Source organism: Cupressus sempervirens, chromosome 5, assembly GCF_028749045.1.
Source record: "Cupressus sempervirens isolate cs-2001-9-10 chromosome 5, ASM2874904v1, whole genome shotgun sequence".
Lineage (NCBI taxonomy): Eukaryota > Viridiplantae > Streptophyta > Pinopsida > Cupressales > Cupressaceae > Cupressus > Cupressus sempervirens.
Window position 1 is genome coordinate 257,389,821 of NC_143122.1, and position 12,105 is coordinate 257,401,925.

At 30.1% G+C, this 12,105-nt stretch overlaps 1 pseudogene; it reads right to left on the bottom strand.

The window, feature by feature from the left end:
* The window catches only part of LOC149555516 (NAC domain-containing protein 6-like), a 71,123-nt pseudogene that overhangs the window by 1,213 nt on the left and 57,805 nt on the right, over positions 1 to 12,105 (bottom strand).

The window sequence follows — 12,105 nt, forward strand, 5'->3', positions numbered from 1 at the left end:
AAATGTACATGGAAATTAATAAAGTACTGCATTTAATACAAATTTCGCCAAGTGTAAGCTTTTTGTGGCGGACTTGAAAGGAAGTGTAAACATACCTTTTGTATTTGAAAGATTTATCTTTTGTCTGTGAAAATGAAATGTTCTTTGCCTTGGGAAAGTGTAAAATTGTTCTTGCTATGCAAATATGGAGTTACTATGAAAACGATTTGGAAAGAATTTTTTTTTATTGCTCTAAGAAATGGAGTATGAAATTGCTGGGTAAGGTATCAAAGTGTCAATAAATCTATGCTCATGTTTTTCTTTGTATAAATACTCACTCTTTTAATCTCTCCTGTGCGTGCATGGACGGTCGAAGCAAATTAAAGAAAATGGAGGTAAAGCTCAGTCACAAGTATAATTGTTCTCAATTTGTTTAAATTTTTTTTTGAAGAGGAAGAATAAGGTAAATAAAAGGCTGAAAGTATTGTAGTTAGTTGATTTTTTTGAAAAGGAATGAAAACGAGGAATAAAAGTTTGGAATGTTTTCAGTTAGTTTGAATGTTTCATTTATCTTGAAGATATGATATTTTTGTGTAAAATAAAAGGGATTTTCTCTTTCGAACACTAATGGCATTATTTTTGAAAAGAAGTTTCAAAACAAATAAAAAGAAAAGAAATGAAGGTTCTCTGATTTGAACCCTAATGACATTATTTTTGAAAAGGGGTTTCAACATAAGAAGAAAAAAATTTTGAAGGTTTTTTGGCACAGTTTATTGTTTTATAAGGCATATGCAGGTATGGTTTTATTGTTCAAAAGGCATTTGAAGAATTCAATGGTTTAACTGTTAAAAAATTGTTTTGAACCACATATGATAAGGGTATTTTTTGAATGGTCTAATTGGTTCAGTTTGTTTTTTCAAAACTAATCTTGTACGAGTTACATCTCTATTTAAGGAGACTATTGTAAACACTTGATACAACTATGTGATACAATGATGTAAGAGCAAAGACACAAAATATTTTGAAGTTGTATAAGAGATGTAAAGGGTTGATTATAAACTTATCTACATGTATAGGTGTATGGTGTATTACATACAGTTATATGTGTATGTAAGGTTGTAATACCATTAAAAAGAGATAAATAGGGTTGAATCCCTGAGTAGTTGTTGCTACTGATTGTAAAGAGTTGAAGCTCAATAAAGATTATAGGTTCATGGAGTGGTTTTTCTCCTTATGATGAATCCTTAAGAAATTTTGAGGATTTCCCACTTGGCAAAAAATTTGTGTCTCTATCTTCTGTGAGTTCATGTTTTCTTACTAATGCATGGTGAATGATTATTATTTGAATATTATTTGAATGCATTCAATTTATAAAATTTTAAAGTTGAAATTTGTAATTGGTTAAGCAAAAATAGTGAATTTTGATTCACCCACCCATCTTAGAACTCCAATACTTCCAACAAGTGGTATTAGAGCTTAGGATTTCTTTTACGAATTGTTCTAGGGATTTTTATTGGAAGTAAAATGGCATAGGCTGAAGGAGCTTCCCTTAACTAGGCTCCATTATTTTATGGTAATGACTATATTTTTTGGAAAGCTATGATGGAGGCGTTTATACATTCTTTAGATGTTAAAATGTGGGATGTTGTTATTATGAAGTATACTGTTCCACCAATAGTACCTACTAATGCTAATGATAAATTGACATATCAACTAGATAAAAAGGTAAGATATGCTCTTCTGTGTGGTCTCACTAAAGGTGTGTTTGCTAAAGTAGTCTACTGTAAATTAGCAAATGACATTTGGGGAAAATTGGAAACTATTTATCAAGGAGATGAAAAGGTTAAAGAGTCAAAATTGTTAACTCTCAAAACATAGTTTGATAACTTAAAGATGAATAAAGATGAAAATATTTCAGCATACTTCTTGAAAATTGATGAAATAGTCAATGCTAGAAAAGGTTTAAGTGAAAAAATTGAAGAACATGATATAGTTTCAAAAGTTATACAGTTAGTTCTACCTACATTTGAAACTAAAATTTCCACATAAGAAGAAAAGAAAAGTTTTTCTAAAATGACTTTGCACCAATTACAATGAACTTTAACTACTTATGAAATGAGAATTAACAATAAAACTAGTTCTACATCAAAAGAGATAGCCTTTAAGGCTAAAGAAAGTGATTCAGATTTAAAAGATGCTTTAGAAGCATTATTAGTTAGGAAAATGAGAAAGAAATATAAAGGAAAACCAAAATGTTTTAGTTGTGGTCAATTAGGACATTTTGTAGCAAAATGTCCAAATGTAGAACTAGAAGACAATGATAAGAAAACTGAAAAGTTTTCAAAAAGAAAACCTTGGAATCAAAACAAAAGATTCAAGGATTTCAAAAAGAAAATTCTTCTGTCAAAAGAAGACTCAAATGAAGAGTTTAGTGATCCTGATGAAGAAGGGGAAAGGTTGTTCATGGCTGAAATAGTCAACACTTCAAAATTAGAGTCTAGTGAATCTGAATCTTCATTTGATATAGATGTTGATCTTGAAGAAGAACTTCTAAAATCTCTGTGAGAACTTAAGAGGTTAAAGAAGCTAATTCTAAATCATGAAAATAACAATAAAAGACTTCAAAAAGAATTAGAAGAAGTAAATCAGATCTTTGAAAATCACAAAATTTTACTTGCTGAAAAGGATAAAAAACTGAATGCTTTGCAATTCTCATCAGAAGAGTCTTCTAAATAGAAAATTGAATTCTTCTTTAAGGGTTACTGCTTTAACTGTAATATTTTTGGGCATAAGGTAGTTTTTTGTCAAAATAGTACTAGTCAAGGTAAGAGAAAAGTCATCAGATATTTTAGAGGTTTTCATTATGGCCAATTTACAAATCAATGCAAACTAAATCTAAAACCTAAACATATTTGGAAACAAGTTAAGACATCTGAAAAGTCTTTAATAGTTGAAACAGCCCTATTTTCTTAAAAACCTACAACATGGATTTTGGATAGTGGTCGCTCACATCATATGACTAGATGTAGAAGTAAATTTAAAACCCTAGAAGATTTTGATGGAGGGTTTGTTCATTTTGGTGATAATTTAGGAGCCTATATAAAAGGAAGAGGTTCAATAATTTTAAACAATGATACACCTATTCATGGTGTATACTTTGTAGAAGGTTTGAAACATAATCTTTTGAGTGTTAGTCAAATTTGTGATAGTGGGTATTTTATCTCCTTTAATGCTAAAGGATGCTTCACTAAAAATAGAAAAGATAAAGTCATTGCTAGTGGCTTAAGGATAGGTGGAAACCTTTATGATCTAATTGATTCTACAGTTTAGGAAAAATCATTAATTAACACTTGCCTTATGAGTTAGGTAGAAGAAAATTGGTTGTGAGATAAAAGATTGGGACATCTCAGCTTTGATAATCTTGCTAAGATTAGTAAGAATAAAAAGGTCAGAGGACTACCTCAAATTAGAAAACTAGTGAACATTTGTGAAGAATGTGTGAAAGGAAAACAAACAAGGGTATCTTTTAAAACAAAAGAATACTCATCTAATGGCCACTTGAACTTGTGCATATTGATCTATGTGGACCTACTAAAACTGCATCATTAAATGGTGAGAAATATTTTATGTTATTCATAGATGACTATTCAAGAATGGTTTGGGTAACTTTTCTAAAACACAAATAAGAAGCTTTTGATCATTTTAAATTTTTTAGAAAAATGGTTGAAAGAGAAATTGATTTAAAGCTAAAGTGTTTAAGGTTAGATAGGGGTGGAGAATTCACTTCTCAAGAGTTCATTGAGTATTGTGAGAAACATGACATTAAAAGACAATACTCAATTGCTCAAAAACCACAACAAAATGGTGTTGTGAAAAGGAAAAACAAACCTATTAAAGAGATGGCCAGAACTATGCTAAATGAAGCAAAATTACCTGATAAATTTTGGAAAGAAGTTGTTTATACAACTATCTACATTTTAAATTGAGCTCAAATAAGAGTAAGAACAAATCATACTCTATATGAATTATGGAATGGTAAAACAACTAATGTTAAAAATTTTAAAATTTTTGGCTGTAAATGCTTCATCAAAAAGAATGATGATTGTTTAGAAAATTTCAATTCAAGATCTAATGAAGGAATTTTTCTTGGATACTCTACATATAGCAAAGCTTTTAAATGCTATAAAAAGAGGTTGAATAAGATAGTGGAAGCCATAAATGTTGTATTTGATGAAAACTCTTTATCTTGAAATAATAAAGAGGATCCTAAAGAAGTATCATTTCAAAAACTAGAAACTTTGGATGATGATGAAAACTTTGAAAATTTTGAGTCTAAAATTGCTGATGAAACTGAACAAGAAAAGTATTCAAATTCTAAAATAACAAATATTGGTTTAAGAATGACAAAAATCCCATCTAGAATTATTACTAAAAGACACCCTAAATCTCAAGTCATTGGAGATGTTGAAAAGGGAATTTTCACTTGAACAAAGGTCAAAATAGATGAACAAGCAAATATTGTTGAACATTTCTATTTGATATCAAATTTTGAACCCAAAATAGTATCTAAAGCTTTATCAAATCTTTGCTGGAAAAATGCTATGCAAGAAGAAATAAATCAAATTGAGAAAAAAAAAACCTGGGAACTTGTTCCTAGACCTAATAATAAAAATGTCATAGGTGGAAAATGGGTTTTCATAAAAAATTGAATGAAGATGGAAAAGTAATAAGGAATAAAGCTAGATTTGTATGCAAAGGATATGCTCAGTAGGAAAGAATTGATTTTGGTGAAACATTTGTACTAGTTGCAAGAATGGAATCAATCTGAATCTTTCTTGCATATGCCAGTTATAAAAGGTTTACTCTTTACCAAATGGAAACCACATTTTTGAATGGGTACCTTGAAGAGGAAGTCTATATGGAACAATCAGAAGGTTTTGAATCTTTTGACAAACTTGATTATGTTTTTTGACTCAAAAAGGCATTATATGGTTTCAAGCAAGCTCCTAGAGCTTGGTATTCTAGGTTGGATAAATATCTAATTGCAAATGGATTTTCTCATGGAAAAGAAGATAGTAATTTATATATCAAATTCATGAATGATGACATTTTGGCAGTATAAATCTATGTGGATGATATTATTTTTGGGTCTAGTAATGATAAATCAGCAAAACATTTTTCAAGTATTATGGAATTTGAGTTTGAAATGTCTTTATTGGATGTGCTCACATTTTTTCTTGGACTGCAAGTTTCATAGCTTGAACATGGCCTTTTTCTTTCTCAAACAAAATATACAAAGGAAATGTTTAGGAAGTTTAATATGTCTGATTGTAAATTAGTAGGCACTCCTATGGAGATAGGTTGCAAACTATTAAAGAATGATGACTCACCTTCTGTAAATCAAACTTTATATAGATCTACGATTGGAAGTTTATTATATCTTACATCATCTAGACCTAATATAATGCAACCAGTGTGCATGGTTTTAAGATTCCAGTTTGATCCAAAACCATCCCATATCAATGCAGTGAATCGAATACTAAAGTACATTCAAGGTACACTTGATTTTGGTTTATGGTATCCCCATAGTAATGACTTTACACTTTTTGGTTATACTAATGTAGATTGGGGTGGATCTAATGATAAAAATAGTACTAGTGGTGCAACTTTCTTCCTTGGTGATTGCTTAGTTTCCTGGCATAGAAAAAAAAACGATTGTGTTACATTGTCTACCTATGAATTTGAGTCTATTGTTGCTACTTCCTATTGCACTTAGCTGATTTGGATGGATTATCAATTATCTAATTTATGCATTCAAGTTTCAAAGCCTATTTCTATCATGTGTGATAATATGAGTGCTATTGAACTTAGTCAAAATCCAGTAATGCACTCACACACAAAACACATGGCTATTAAACTTCACTTCTTGTGTGATAAAGTTCTTAATAATGAGTTCAAACTAATCTATGTGCTTGCTCAAGGATAGGTAACATTTATTATTACTAAATCTCTACCTAGGGATCCTTTGAACAACTAAGAACCTATATATGTGAAATTGGGGGGCCTCTGCTCCTCACATATACTTCAACATGGTCATTACCCATGAAATCATCCTAAAATAAACATCGTATTATTTATTCAAAAAGTCTAACAGAGCGACCTGTTGCCTTCTAACTAAAAGGATTATGCCTTTGCTCTTAGAATGAGAAATGAGCAACCAAACCTCTAGAACAAAGGATTTATGCAACTAAATGAAAGTGCAATTAATCTAGATGAGAGATGCAATTATTAATCTAAGAAATGAAGAAGCATAGTATGCTAAATGGATGCATATTTAAAATCTAAATGATATTACAATGAAAGAAATAAAGCTATGCAAATGTGAGCAAAGTGAGTAAGAATTTCAACATAAATTTGACACAAATTCCAAAATTCATCCTCTGTAATGAGGAATGGAGAGCTTCTTTTATAGAATCTAGGAAATCATCAATGGTTGAGATTAATTGAAATGGACGATCAAGATTGAAGAGGAGAGCTAGTCATAAAGGTAACTTCCTCATGAAAAGGGAGTTGACTGGTTGCCTTTGAGTGATAAAAGGAGTTGACTGACTCCTTTTTGAGTGATACAAGGAGTTAACTACCTTTTGAGTGATAAAAGGAGCTAACTGGCTGCCTTTTGAGTGATAAAAGGAGTTGACTAACTGCCTTTTAAGTGATAAAAGGAGTTGACCAGTTCCTTTTTGAGTGATAAAAGGAGTTAATTGGTTCCTTTTTTTGAGTGAATGTTTATAGGTGTATCGTGTATAACCATGTGTAAACTGGTTCATAAATGGATAACATTAACTAATTGAATAATTAGATTCAATAATTAAAAAGAGGAGATATCTTATTAAATTAAATGCATTTAATTCCTTTGTATAATAGCTAAAGAGGTAATTTTAATTTAATTAAAGTAGAACACTTATAATTAAATTAAATTAAATCAATAGGCTTATGTGGCTAATTTGTGTTGATATTTAGGAATTAAATAAATAATATGATTAATGTAGCTTAGGATTTTTTTGCATTTGACACCTAGGTCAACTAGCAATTATTAGAATTAGAATTGCCTAGTAAAATAGGACTTAGGAATAATTGAATAAAACAACGTTGGTTAATATGAAAATGTGCCAATTTTGGGGTATTATAGAACCCGTTTGGGAGTTTTCTACCAATCAATGCTGATATAGAGTTTTTGCAAATAAATATTTTGTGTTAGGTTTCTACTTCTATTCACAAAAATTTTCTTATATGAAAAAAAAATGGTCAAATTTTTTGATGTAAAATTTTTGAGGAAGATATTAGAGATGTGTTTGGTAATCAACATTCACAATAATCAACACTATCAACACATTGTGACAGTGACAAGCACATTTTTTTGTGACAGTGATCAACACATATTTTTGTAATAGTGATTAGCACATTTTTGTTTAGTGACAGTGATCTACTTGTAATGCTTGTTCTTTCTTCAACATGTTTGTTCTGGACCTTATCTTGTATATATTAGATGGTATATGAGAAGAAATTTGAATTATATATTTTTTGTATATCATCTTGTATATATCAGATGATGAAAATTTTTGGCTCAAAAAATGGGGGAGATTGTTGACCATGCTTTTGAAAAGGTGGCAAAAAAGATGGAAAGTTAACTAATTTTGACATTCTCCCATCGAAAAGGTGGCAAGAGTAAGTTTGGATTACGTGGCACAGACATAAAGCAAAGGCAAGAAAGGAAAATTTGAAACATGTGGCACAAGGTATGTCATTTATTATTCGGGCATTAAAGCAAAGGTAAATGTGGCATTGTAAAACAATGACATAGTAAATAAAGTTTTAAATAGCCTGGGCACATGCTATACATAGAAATTAACAAGGGACTGCATGTAATACAAATCTCGCCAACTGTAAGCTTTTTGTGGCAGACTTGAAAGAAAGTTTAAACCTGATTTAGGTTGTGGGTATCTCTTTTGTATTTGAAAGATTTATCTTTTTGTTTGAAAAAATAAAATGTTCTTTTCCCTATGAAAGTGTAAAATTGTTCTTGCTTTGCAAATATGGAGTTACTATGAAATAATTTTTTTTTATTGCTCTAAGAAACAGAGTATGAAATTGCTGGGTAAGGTATCAAAGTGTTAATAAATCTCTGCTCATGTTTCTCTTTGTATAAATTGATCTCTCCTATGTGTGCATAGATGATCGAGGCAAATTAAAGAAAGGAGTTTTTCCAAAACTGTGAATAGAGAAAGGGTTTCATTGAAAAATAAAGAAAATGGAGGTAAAGCTTAGTCACGGGTATGATTTTTCTTAGTTTGCTCAATTTTTTTTTTTAAAGGAAGAATAAGGTAAATAAAAGGCTGAAAGTATTACAGTCAATTGAATGTTTTTGAAAAGGAATGAAAAAGAGGAATAAAATTTTGGAATGTTTTCAGTCAATTTGAATGTTTTGTTTATGTGTAAAATAAAAGGGTTTTTCTCTTTCGAACCATAATGACATTATTTTTGAAAAGAAGTTTCAAACAAGAAGAAGAAGAAAATGAATGAAGGTTCTCTGGTTTGAACACTAATGGCATTATTTTTGAAAAGCGGTTTCAAAATAAGAAGAAAATAAAAAACATGAAGGTATTATGGTATAGTTTGTTGTTTTATAAGGCATATGCTTGTATGATTTTACTATTCAAAAGGCACATAAAGAATTCAATGGTTTAACTATTAACAGATTTTTTTGAACCACATATAATAAGGGCATTTTTTGAATGGCTCTAACTGGTTCAATTTTTTTTTCAAAACTAATTTTGTATGAGTTACATCTCTATTTAAAGAGACTATTGTAAACACTTGATACAACATCGTGATACAGTGATGTAAGAGCAAAGACACAAATTTTTTTGAAGTTGTATAAGAGATATAAAGGGTTGATTATCAACTTATCTACATGTATAGGTGTATGGTGTATTACATACAGTTATATGTGTATGTAAGGTTGTAATACCATTAAAAAGAGATAAACAGGGTTGAATCCCTGAGCAATTGTTGCTGCTAATTGTAAAGAGTTGAAGCTTAATAAAGATTATAGGTTCATGGAGTGGTTTTTCTCCTTATGACAAATTCTTAAGGAATTTTGAGGGTTTCCCACTTGGCAAAAAAATTGTGTCTCTATCTTTTGTGAGCTCATGTTTTCTTATTCATGCATGGTGAATGATTATTATTTGAACATTATTTGAATGCATTTAGTTTATGGCATTTTAAAGTTGAAATTTGTAATTGGTTAAGAAAAAATAGTGAGTATGTTGTATTACATACAGTTATATGTGTATGTAAGGTTGTAATACCATTAAAAAGAGATAAACAGGGTTGAATCCCTGAGCAACTATTGCTGTTGATTGTAAAGAGTTGAAGCTCAATAAAGATTATAGGTTCATGGAGTGGTTTTTCTCCTTATAACGAATCCTTAAGGAATTTTGAGGGTTTTTCACTAGGCAAAAAATTTGTGTCTCTATCTTCTGTGAGTTCATGTTTTCTTATTCATGCATGGTGAATGATTATTATTTGAATGCATTTAGTTTATGGAATTTCAAAGTTGAAATTTGTAATTGGTTAAGAAAAAAGAGTGAGTTCTGATTCACCCCCCTCTTAGAACTCCAATACTTCCAACAAAACAACCCACAAGAATATAAATCCAGGTTCTAACAATTATATATGTTAAAAAATTCTTTGAATTCAAAATTTAGTAGATATACATTATTTAAACCCAAGTGCAGTATCACTGAATTTCAAAATCAATAATTTATAAATTGGATTTGATATGTTCTGGACAAGCAAATTCTTTATTTGGTTATAATCAAATATTTTAAAAATCTATCTTTTCTATTTATCCCATGATTGATCATGAAGTTTGGTGCCAAATTATATATAGAAATGTATGGTCTTAGTTTGATGAACTAAATAAAAACAACAACACAAAGAGTAAAAGCAAAGCTAAAAGAATAGAGTAGCAAAACAAGATTGAACATATCAAATATACACACTTTATTATTAAATCACTATAATTTTTCTTCTTACATTTACAGTTTAGAGGAATGCTCTATTTATAGAGCTTATGCATATTTCTAGAGACTTCTTGAGAAGCTTCAAGAAAGGAAGCATTCTAGAGATTTTTATATATTTTTAAATTTACGTGTTGCTCAAAAAAAGAAGCTTCATGAGGTAAGTAGAAAGTTCTAGAGTATGCATTAAATGCATTCCTACCACTGAATAAATAAACATTATTCCAACAACCTTAATTTCTACCACTACTGGATCTAAAAGTGGGAGAAATTAATCAAATAGGACATGGGTCCCAACATTAAGCCTTCTTAGGTACCCATTTACAACATAATATTTTGGTTCCCCTTATCACTATCACTTTGTTCCTCTTGTCATTATACTTTGAATTTTTTACCCATTCACCCATAACCATTTGAGATTTTCCAACTAATATAATTTTTTTTTTCTTTAAGTTTTTCACCCAAGGAAGTTGATTTTGGATATTCAAAGGCTTGACACAAATATCATCTCAATAATGAGGAAACTATCTTTAGGATTTTCTCCTTTATGAAATCTCATTCTTCATGGATGTCTTACTGAACAATGATTCTAATTTTCTCAAACCATTTGTACTTTTTTGAAAATTCACACTTTGATGGATTTTTATTATTTCTCAACTTGAACATTTGTACTTGAACAAACCTTTGATTATATTGACAATCTTGTGCCAACTTGATGCATAGCTCCATCCAAAGTCCATTTTAAAGCACTTGTACATACAAATATTTTTACACTTTCTATTCCAACACATCTTTTCATTATGACTCTTTAAGCCACAAACATTAAATGGATGAAGATCCCAACACTTGTCTTTTGTGTGTCCTTTCCTATTACAATTTGAACATTGCCTATATTGTTTACTTTGAACAAATTTACTTGAACTAATGACATTATTTCTTTCATCTGTCACATATCCTAGTCCTTCATATTTCTATCTCATTGTTGGTAGAACAGGTTCTATGATTCCTTATTCATGTTTTCTTAGTCCTTTACCTTTGTAATCCATTTTCTTCATGATATTTCGACCAACATTCTTATCATTGGAACTAGTAGTATTTGATGCCACATTTTCATATCCTTTCTTACATTCTTTATCATCTTTAAAAACACATTTATCAAGTGATGATTCCAAATCTTTCAAATCTTCTGTACCACATGAAATATCACATATTGATTTTGTCTTCAAGCATTCATTCCTCAAAGTGAGTGATTGATTTAATTCATCTTTTAACAATCCATTCTCTTCTTCTAATTTCTTCATTTCTTTTCTTAACATCATCAAACAACTTTAATTTTTGTCCTAGTTCCTCATTTGCATCTGTATAAACACTGATCTGATCTAGAAAGTGTTGGTGTTTTATTATGATGTTAAAACAGTGTTAAAACTACTAAGCGACAAAAGGCTTAATACCTAGATATCAGTACATACACAACCTAAAGAATAGCCAATTCTCATTATCACTTGCATATGCAAAGTACTAGGACCCAACTCTAACAAAACCTTAGACGGTTTTCTACTCTTTTGGCTCTGTAAAAACCAGGGCGGGTGTACCGGGGGATGGTTCAAAGATGGAACAATTGTATGAGAATTATTCTTAGTTTCATTTTGATTCTCATCTCTAAATCCTCAAACATATACGTAAATCTTACCGAATTGATAAACACATCCCTTGAACAGATATGGCCAAGAAATCTTCTATAGCTCTGCAGATGTTTCCAACAGCAATGGCTAAATGAAGCTAAAACAATCCATGCAGGCAAGTGCTGGCCAACTTTGAATATCTTATAGGAAATATAAGTAAAAATTGATTTTATGATGTACTTTGAAAAAACCAGTCATAATATACTTCTCTTTTGGCTGAAATACTTTAGATCAGTGCCTAATCCATTGGGGATTCAGAGTTAAGTAAATTCTTAGATCTAATTTGTTGCTTTGCAACAAATTCTTATCAGCAATTCTTACCAGAATTTATCATTCAAAAATCCTTTTTAACACCTAAGCAA